At 39.8% G+C, this 9842-nt stretch overlaps 1 long non-coding RNA gene across 1 annotated transcript; it reads left to right on the forward strand.

The window, feature by feature from the left end:
- Positions 1 to 4667: 4667 nt before the first annotated feature.
- Positions 4668 to 7499, forward strand: LOC148588149 (uncharacterized). The gene is made up of 3 exons (XR_015909676.1): positions 4668 to 5237; positions 5324 to 6405; positions 6520 to 7499. It is a non-coding gene; the product is annotated as an uncharacterized LOC148588149 (long non-coding RNA).
- The last annotated feature ends 2343 nt before the right edge of the window (positions 7500 to 9842 follow it).

Consider the following 9842-nt stretch of genomic DNA (forward strand, 5'->3'; position numbering starts at 1 on the left):
ATTTTTTATTATGTTTCTCCCCATTTGATAATTTTCGTATATAATATGCATTAGAAAAATGCTTAGAGGTCTTTAGGAAAATCTATATTACTGTATCTTATTGGACCATTTTCTACTAATAAATCCCTTAATTTTGCATCAATATTTTTTCATTGGCCTAGGTCATAAATATTTGTAACAATAGAGTTAGATACATCAATAGTATATTCATTATCTTCTAATTCTTTTTCATGAATTTCTTGTTCATTTATGAGTTTTTTCACCTAAATTATCCTCTATATTTTGGTGGCAACTATTTTTAAGGAAATATATTTTTTAGTGAGCTCTCTCTCTTGAATTCATCTTTGGGGACTCGGCCATCCTATGCTTGGAGGAGCATTTGGAATTCTTTGAAAATTCTTAAACAATGGTTGATATGGAGAGTGGGGAATGGAAATTCGATTTGAATATGGGGGGACCGCTGCCTTCCATCTCCTTCTACTTATTTGATACAAACTCCACCCAAACCTCAATACAGAGAGATGAAGGTTTGTGATCTTATCGACCCTCACACTAGATGGTGGAATTCTGCCCTGCTACACGATCTTTTTTCTAAGGAGGAGGTTGACAACATTTGTAGCATAGCTCCTAGCCCTAGTAGATTACCGGATCAACTAGTCTGGTTAGGAATAAAGAATGGCATTTTTACTGTCCGAAGTGCTTACTATATTTTTAAGTCTTTGGAAGATGGGAGTAAGGGGGAAAGCTCTGCACCGAATTCACTGACTGATTTTTGGAGGAAAGTTTGGAGGGTTAGGGGTCCACCAGTAGTGAAATATTTTCTGTGGAAGGCTTGCAGGAATGTTCTGGCCACTCGAGAGAATTTACATAGAAGGAGTATTACTCGAGATCCACTGTGCCCCATCTGTGAATTGGAATCTGAAACTTTGGGTCACATTCTTTGGAGTTGTGGCTCAGCAAGGGATGTCTGGTTGGAAAGCTCCCGGAAAATACATAAGAGTTCTATATGCGAAGCAAGATTTGCCGGTGTTTTCGAGCAATTGTCGGGTTATTTGAACACGAAGGAATTGCAGTTTTTTGTCACTGTGGCACGTCAAATATGGCTCTGGCGGAATGCTTTTGTATTTGGGAGCCCTTTGCTTGCACCAGCTGAAGTTATTCGCAAGGCACAGGAGCAAATCTCTATTTATGAGCAGACAGAGGTAGGAAGATGCAAGCCCCACGTACCTGTGCGGAGCCATGCAGTCTCTATTTGGCAGAAGCCGCTGCTAAAATTAATTGGGATGCTTCCATTGATGGAAGACGCAAGCGTGTTGGAATCAGGGTGGTTGTACGTAACTCTGATGGAACTTTGATAGCTTCGATGTGTGCTTCAAGGGCTATGCTCACAAATTCTGGGACAGCCGAAGCCTTAGCAGCGTGGCATGCAACTGAAGTCACACGCAGGATGGGATTGAGCAGGGTAATTTTAGAGGGAGATGCGTTGGAAGTCATAAATGTTCTCAAATTGGCTGGCAGATAGTTTGGCAGCTACGAACAGCTCATACAATATGCTAAAAATCTACTTGGGCATTGCTTAGAATGGAGGGTTAGCCATATTCTTCGATACGGAAATAAAGTTGCTCACAGTCTTGCCAAATTGGCATTAGCACTAGATCAACATATGTTCTAGGTTGACAATTTTCCTTCATGTATTCGAGAGCTTGTATACTCTGAGCAAGGCTCGATTTAATTTCAATAAAAGTTTACCAATTCTCACAAGAAAAAGTGCTCTTTGAGATTCAATCAACTTTTCTACTTTTTTTTTTTTTTTTTTTTTTTTTTTGGGGGGGGGGGGGGGTGTTAAGTTTTTCATATCCAGATACATATTTTCTAATAGACATGTTTGATTAAAAATATTAACAAATTAAACAAACACGATTTATATAAAACAAAAAATATTCTGACTATAATAAAATAAATTATAAAAATAGAACAATAAAACATAATTTGTCAAAGGAATTATTTTGAATTAACTTGATCATCAGATTATCTATTAATACTTTTAACCTGCACAAAGAATGACAAATTACTTATAAATTCGTCGTTAAATATTTTGAAAAATCAAATAAAAATAATAATGAAAGTCAAAAAATGATTAATTGGGTTTTTGGTAACTAACCTTTTGGAGAGAGATTGTTCTTTAAGAGACTAGAGAGAACTTTTGATTTGAGCGGGAGAAAAATTTGAGCATGAAGGTTTTGGAGAGGCAAGAAAACATAATCTTGTTGCGCTGTCCAGATTTTTTTGGGCCTTATAATTTTTTTTTTTTTTTAAAAAAAAAAAGTTTTGGCCTTATTAAATCAGAGGCTCTAGGCACCTAACTCGCCTAGCCTTTGGGCCGGTCCTGTATAAATCTCCCACCAGGTGCCCTAAACAAACCCATTTAAATTGCTTAACTAAGTTTGTTTTTGAAAAAATGCCATGTCAACCAACCAGCCCAAATGCACGTTTGGCAACCTCTTCCCCTCTCTTTGACACTGTTCACACTTTCTTTCTAAAAGAAATCAACATTAAAACATTCTCATTTTTTTTACTTTTTATATCACATCATTTACATTTTATTACTATTCAAATAAAAAAAGCACTATAAAAGAAAAAATAAAATAAAAAATTCAATTTTCAATACAAAAAATTCAAAACTTTATACGATATCAATCCACGTAAGAAATAAAGGCAAAAGGCTTTACCAAACACATATAAAAATAATTCTGACTAAATGAAAAGCTATTCCGAAAGGACAAAGTGAAGATTGTTAATAGATCAAGGTTAATAGCTAGCATATATATATACAAGAAAAGAGATGTGCACAAAAGAATCATCAATTCTATGAGTTGTTTTGGATCAACAATTAAGGACTTATAGTAGATTCTTCATAAGACAACCAAAAGAGCCTCCCATACTGATCAGAAATTCTCATTCACTCTCAGTTCAACCCCACATAACCTCAACTAAACATTTGAGAATTTGTACTTTCTAGAAAACTGAAACTTTTAACTTTATTTATTCATTCCAACCCAATTGAAAAAACAATTAAAATAAATATCATTACAAGAAATAGCTTTATCAAATGAACCACAGCTAAGTTTTTCGTCATTGCTCAGCCCATCAATTACAAAGCATTTAGGTGGTGTTTGGTAAATGGGTTGGCCTAAACATTATAGTTGATGTAGATTGATGTGAAAAAAAAAAGTAAGAATGTTTTATATAAAAAGTGAAAAAGTTGCATGGAAAAGTGAAAATGTTTTGTTTTATAATGCTTTTTTTATTTGAATAATAATAAAAAGTGAATAATGTAATATAAAAAGTGAAAAAGTTAAAATATTTTGATGTTTATTTTTTAAAAAAATGGTGATGAATAGTGTTTAGGCCAATTCCAACCCTTTTACCAAACAAGGCCTATTAAGAGTAACAAACACCCCTTAGAGTTCTCAATACAAAAGTAAAAAATTAGGCCTCAAAGTTTAAAGGATTGTCATGAATCACAGAGCTGAGATCCTAGTCATCCATTGTCCCAGCTATAGCTAAACTCCAATTAAGCCTTATAACAATCCCAATTATTTGCTATAAAAGTAAAAAAGAGAACCTGCAATTTTGCTCAGCTGTTTCCAATCACCTTCCTTCCTGTCCCTCAATAATGGCAACCTCCTCTGTAACCTGTGGGATCTGCATGCAAAAATTAAAAATATAAACAAAACTATTCTCCTGATTGTGATTGAAAAAACCCAATTCTTCATTTAAATTAAGTCATTAATAACAGTATTGAAATCATGTTGTATAAGTAAACAAGTCATTGCTTGTCAAAGTGGAAAATTAGACCCAGTGGATTTGCTCAAATGACCATTAGACTTTCATAGACTAGTGTTTCCTACCTGCATGATGAATGACAAATCACTAAAGAAAAATCAAACAAAACTTTGATAAGAATAAACAATCTAAACCTGAAAATTGCCAAATACTCCTATTATGATTTGCCTTGGATCTCTTATTCTTAGTGTGAGGAGGCAAGACCATCATACTATCCACTCAGGTTGCTTAATTGACCATTGAAATTGTTGATATGTCCTACAACTTCAAACAGTCAATCCAATCAAAAATTGCCATATGTTGTTGTTCTTCTTCTGCATTGATAATAAGAATCTATGTTCAGAATCCATAACCAACCGTTGCGAAACAGGAGTTAAAGCTCCTCTGAACTGAAGCCATGCACATTCAAGCATTCCGAACAAACGAGCTTACATCCACTGTGAATTCTTGAACCAAGTTGAGCGGTATTCCATTTTTAGGAAGAAATTTTGAAAATATTAGTCACATTTCATCATTACTCTCGTCTCAGTGGGGTTGTTTGGCTAACAACAACGCCAATCCCAACACAACCTTGCACTGTACTCTTTCAGACATCGAGCAGCCTTCATGTAATGTGACTGTGACCCACCATTTAATTGGGAAAAGACGCAGCCTCGAATCACCAAAAGGTCTGAAATTACGAAAATGCGTCATCACCTTTCTTCTATTCTCCTCTCACCTTTTGCCAACTAAGGGGTGGAATAGGGAATTTCACGGCTCCAGTTTTTCAAACGCACATTCACTGTTCACACGCTTTTCTCTGCAGCCGTCGCGTCACCTGCCTCCCGTACCTGATATCATATGCAGGGCGCCCCTCTCTAGAATGAACAGTGCATCGTAAAGGGGCGATGTCGTTTGCCGTGTGTCTCATCTGCCGTTCTTCATCAGCCACTTCATTTTTTTTCTTCCAAGGTTTTTCCTACAAATGCTCTCCCCTTCTGCTAATCCATTCATTTCTGATTTCTTCCTTTTTCTCACTCCACTTTCTCGTCTTCTTCAATCTCCTATTTTAGTATCTTCTTTCTTTGATTTTCTGAAAAAAAATGTCTCACTCCACCCAACCACAACCCGCCGGTGAAGTTTCCAGTACTGCCCATTCTCCTGTTGAAGAAATCCAGCAAGTTAATGCCGGTGTAGCTTTCGCTGGTGAGATTTCCGGCGTTGCTGATCCTCTAGTTGCTGGAACTCAGCAAACCGGTAGACTCTCTCCTCAAGCTGTCGGGGAGTTCCCAGTTGACTTGGAAGCCATGAACGGAATCAGATCCATTTTTACTACGGCCACTATTGTTACTGAGAAAGTCCTCCGGAATAACTACGACATTCCTTCTACGGTGATGAATAGCTTAAAGAGAGTAAGTTCCTCCTTCTCGATCGTATCACTTCCGGTTTACTTGAGCATTTTAATTTCTTCTAACTGAAGAATACTCTTTATTTTTAGCGGAGGTGATGCCCTTGTTGACTACAGCCCAACAAGAATGCCTGGATAGGGTGAATTTCCTTGCTAGGGATGCTCAAAACCTAGCCAAACTGTACAGTCTGTACTTCAGAGTTCTCATCACCGGGATCGACTTGGTTACATAATCCCGGAGGATAATATCCTTCTGGGTAGGCGTGGCAAACCACTGAGAAGCTTAACAACTACCGGCTCCACGACTCCGGTTGTGTCTACCGAACCTGAAACGAGTAAACCTTCTTTGCCTAAGAAACAAAAAGAAGAGGAAGAAGAAGAATACCAAAGCTGAAACGGGCAAAGCTCTTTTGCCCAAGAAGCAAAAGAAGAAGTAGACGACTAAGGCTTCCCCGGCTATTCCTGTTCAACCAGAGATTCAGGTTGCTTCGCCGCTGGAGGTTCCTGTTACTTCACCACTTGAGGTCCCAGTTGCTTCATCCCTCCGGACATCCTCGCCTATTGTAGAAAGTCCCGCAGCTTCATCATCCCGGGCGCCTTCTCCGATTGTGAAGAGTCCAGATTTTTCCCCTCTCCGGCCATCTTCTCAACCGGAATTGGGAACTTCTTCTCAACCCGGATCATTGTCTCGTCCAAAAGAATCAAAAGATCTTGACGATAATTCGGGGTTAAACACTGGGAGGGGAAAAATTACAATTTTTAAGAAAAGACGCAGGGCGGACCAGGAGTAGAATTGCGGCCTCTTTTGCATATGTCTAAAGCGGATGATGCTAGAGTACTTGCTAGATTACTGGGTCGCCTGATGTTGGGAGTTGCTGCCTTTTGTATGGAACCATCCTTTTATGTCCCACATGACAGGTTTTCTGGAAGAGACCCCCTCTGAAGACGGTTCATTCTGCAGAGTCAGATTTCCCTGAAGACAAAGGTTTGTCTTCTAAAATTCTGGCTGATAATATACGGAACAAAATTTTGAGAATCAATTTCTGCTACGACCGGGGGAAAAGAGAATGCAATTTTCGACCATAAAACTGGAAATTGGGTGCCGCATTTTCAAGTTCCGGAGCTCATGCTACATTATCTTCCGATACTCAACATTCTTCAACCGAGTTGACGTGAGTTTTCAAGTTTCTCATTTAAAAAAAAAAAAAAAACCTTGCTTGTCTGTTTTGAGTGTGTTGTCAAGCTTTTGAGCCTATATTCTGAGACATAAATGGTTGCTATCCCAGAGTTACTGAAACTCCAAGAACAAGTGGCCCGATTGAAGAATTTGGAGCCCGAAGTTGACCCGTTGAACCGGGATTTGCGAGAGAGTCGGGAACAACAAGCAGTTTTGGAGGATCTTTTGATTAGCCCTTCTGAGACCAACAAGAAATTGCTCGAAGAAGTTACGTCTTTTGATTCCTTGTGTTCTACTGCCCTAAAAGAACATGATGTTGCTCTTGCGAAACTCCGGAAGACAAAGGAGGCTTTTCAAAAAGATGCGGCTGAACTTCAAGAAACGAAGGATTCCATAAATTTAATCCCAGAAGACCGGCTCCAAGAGTTTCTATGAACTAATTATGCCCTAAGATTCCATAAACTCGGTTGAAGAATGTCGAGTAACGGAAGAAGTGTAGCATGAGGTCTGGCACTTGAAGATGCGGCACTCGGAATTCCAGTTCTATGGTCGGAAATTGCATCCTCTTTTTCTCCGGTTGTAGTAGGAATTGATTCTGGACTCTTGTTCAATATTATCGGCCAGAATTTTAGGAGAAGAACCTTCGTTTTCAAAGGAATCTGACTCCACAGAATGAACTGTCTTGAAAGGGGTCTCCTTCAGAAAATCGTCTCGGGGGAGATCAAAAGTTGTTTCCATACAAGAGGCAGCAACTCTCGACATCAAGCGAGCCAGTACTCTAGCACCATCCGCTTTAGACATACACCTTTTAGAAGAGGCCGCAATTGGACTACAGGTCCGCTCCTCCCGTCTTTTCTTAGAAATTGTAATTTTTCTCCTTCCGGTGTTTAAATCCGAATTATCATCAAGATCTTTTGATTCTTTTGGAGGAGACAATGATCCGGGTTGAGAAGAAGTTCCCAATTCATGTTTAGTCATATTTTTCTTCCTCATTTAAGGTCAAGCATCCTGGATGTTTTTTTAATGATGATTGTTGGTTTCTCAAGTATCCTGGTTAATTCGAAATGCATGAACAGGTTTTCGAAGCTTTATATCTCTCTTTAATTCCCATGAATCTCATTATTCCCTGCCTTTAATTTGAGTTCTTGTCACCATATGAAAGTGATTTTGGTCCTTATTTTTGTTATGCGTGCCTTGAATTTAGGGGTGGGACCCAACTGGGTCTGTTGTGTTATACAAGGTTTTGAATTCCCTTGCATAGTTGGAGTTGGAGTTCTTTATCCTACACAAAGTGGGTCTTCTTGTTGGACTTTTACTAGGAAAAAAGCACCGACTATGTACTCCTATATAAAGGCAAGTGCTGTGCAGCAATGAGGTGTGCAAAAATCAAAGCAATATTTGCTTTGGTGTGTCAAAAGCAATTGAGAGAAAGAAAAGGTGAGAGCAAGAAAAAGAAAGAGTGTTTTCTTTTCCCCTTTTGTTATTATTCTCCTTTGGGCAAAGTGAGAATTGGGTGTATTTGGGGCTTTGGGTTTGAGTGGTTTTCTCACCCTGTTACTCTCTTGTACTCATCTTTTGATAGTGAATTTTCTCTGGGTCGTCTCCGCCAGTGGATGTAGGCTTGTTAAGCCGAACCACTTAAATTTTTATGTCGTGTGTGATTGCCTAATCTTTGTTATTCCGCATTCTTCTTATTTTTCGCATCTCACGGGTCTTGGGAAATAGGATTAATTTCCTAACAACTGGTATCAGAGCTGTTGGTTCGAGTGGGAGCGATGGCAAGTGAAGAAGGAAAGATGGGAATCGAGAAATTCGACGGCAAAGATTTTGGGTATTGGAAGGTACAGATTGAAGATATTCTTTATGGGAAGGACCTTCATCAACCTCTTTTGGAAGAACAACCCGACGACATGTATGATAGCGAGTGGGCTCTGCTTGATCGTAAAGCCCTAGCAGTTATCAGGTTATCTCTGTCAAAATCAGTTGCACACAACTTTGTAAAGGAGAAGACCACAGCAGGTCTAATGAAGGCTTTGTCAAGCATGTATGAGAAGCCTTCGGCTAACAACAAGGTGCATCTGATGAAGAAATTGTTCAACCTAAAGATGGCGGAAGGAGCTTCGGTGGCACATCATCTCAATGAGTTCAACACCATCACAAATCAATTGTCCTCAGTGGAAATTAATTTTGATGATGAGGTTCGTGCGTTGATCGTCTTGGCATCTTTGCCAAATAGCTGGGAAGCAGTGAGGATGGCTGTGAGTAACTCTGTAGGAAAGAGTAAACTGAGCTATGAAGACGTCAGGGATTTGATTCTCAGTGAAGAGGTTCGCAGAAGAGATGCGGGTGAAGCCTCTTGTTCTGGTGCTGCTTTAAACCTCGAGACTCGGGGAAGAGGACAAGACAAAAACTCTGTGAGGGGCAGATCTAAGTCCAGGAAGGGTAGGAGCAAATCCAGGTTTGGACGACAACCTGAGTGTTGGAACTGTGGCAAGACAGGCCACTTCAAGAAGAACTGCAGAGAGCTGAAGAAGAAGACCGAAAATGACGCCGCAAATGTCGTGGCAACAGAAGAAGTGCACGATGCCCTACTTCTATCTGTTGACAGTTCTCTTGATTCTTGGGTCTTGGACTCAGGAGCTTCTTTTCACACTACACCGATCCGTGAAGTTCTGGAAAATTATGTTGCTGGAAATTTCGGGAAGGTGTACTTGGCTAACGGAACGGCGCTGGATGTTGTGGGTATAGGCAATGTTCGCATTAGAGTCCACAGTGACTCGATATGGAAGCTACAAAATGTCAGGCATATCCCAGAGCTGAAAAAGAACCTGATTTCAGTAGGACAGCTTGATGATGAAGGGCATTCAATTCATTTCCACGGTGGAAAGTGGAAGGTCAGCAAGGGAGTCAGGATTTTGGCTCGTGGTCATAAGACGGGTACTCTCTATATGACGACGAATAGCAGGGATACAATTGCTGTTGCAGATACGGGTGCTGACTCAAAATTATGGCACCTAAGGCTTGGGCACATGAGCGAGAAAGGGATGAAGGTACTTCTGTCAAAGGGAAAACTACCGGAGCTGAAGTCAGTTAAGTCTGATCTGTGTGAAGGCTGCATCTTAGGAAAGCAGAAGAAGGTGAGTTTCGCGAAGGTTGGCAGAACACCAAAGCCGGGAAAGCTGGAGTTGGTACACACAGATTTGTGGGGTCCCGCACCAGTGGCATCTCTTGGAGGCTCGCGGTATTACATCACATTTATTGATGACTCAAGCAGGAAGGTATGGGTTTACTTTTTAAAGCTTAAATCTGATGTATTTGAAGTTTTTAAGAAGTGGAAGGTCATGGTAGAGACAGAAACTGGTCTGAAATTGAAGTGTCTAAGATCAGACAATGGGGGAGAATACGAAGACGGGGGTTTCAAACAGTTTTGTG

This window comes from Corylus avellana, chromosome 1 (genome assembly GCF_965113065.1).
Source record: "Corylus avellana chromosome 1, dhCorAvel1.hap1.2, whole genome shotgun sequence".
NCBI classification, from domain to species: domain Eukaryota; kingdom Viridiplantae; phylum Streptophyta; class Magnoliopsida; order Fagales; family Betulaceae; genus Corylus; species Corylus avellana.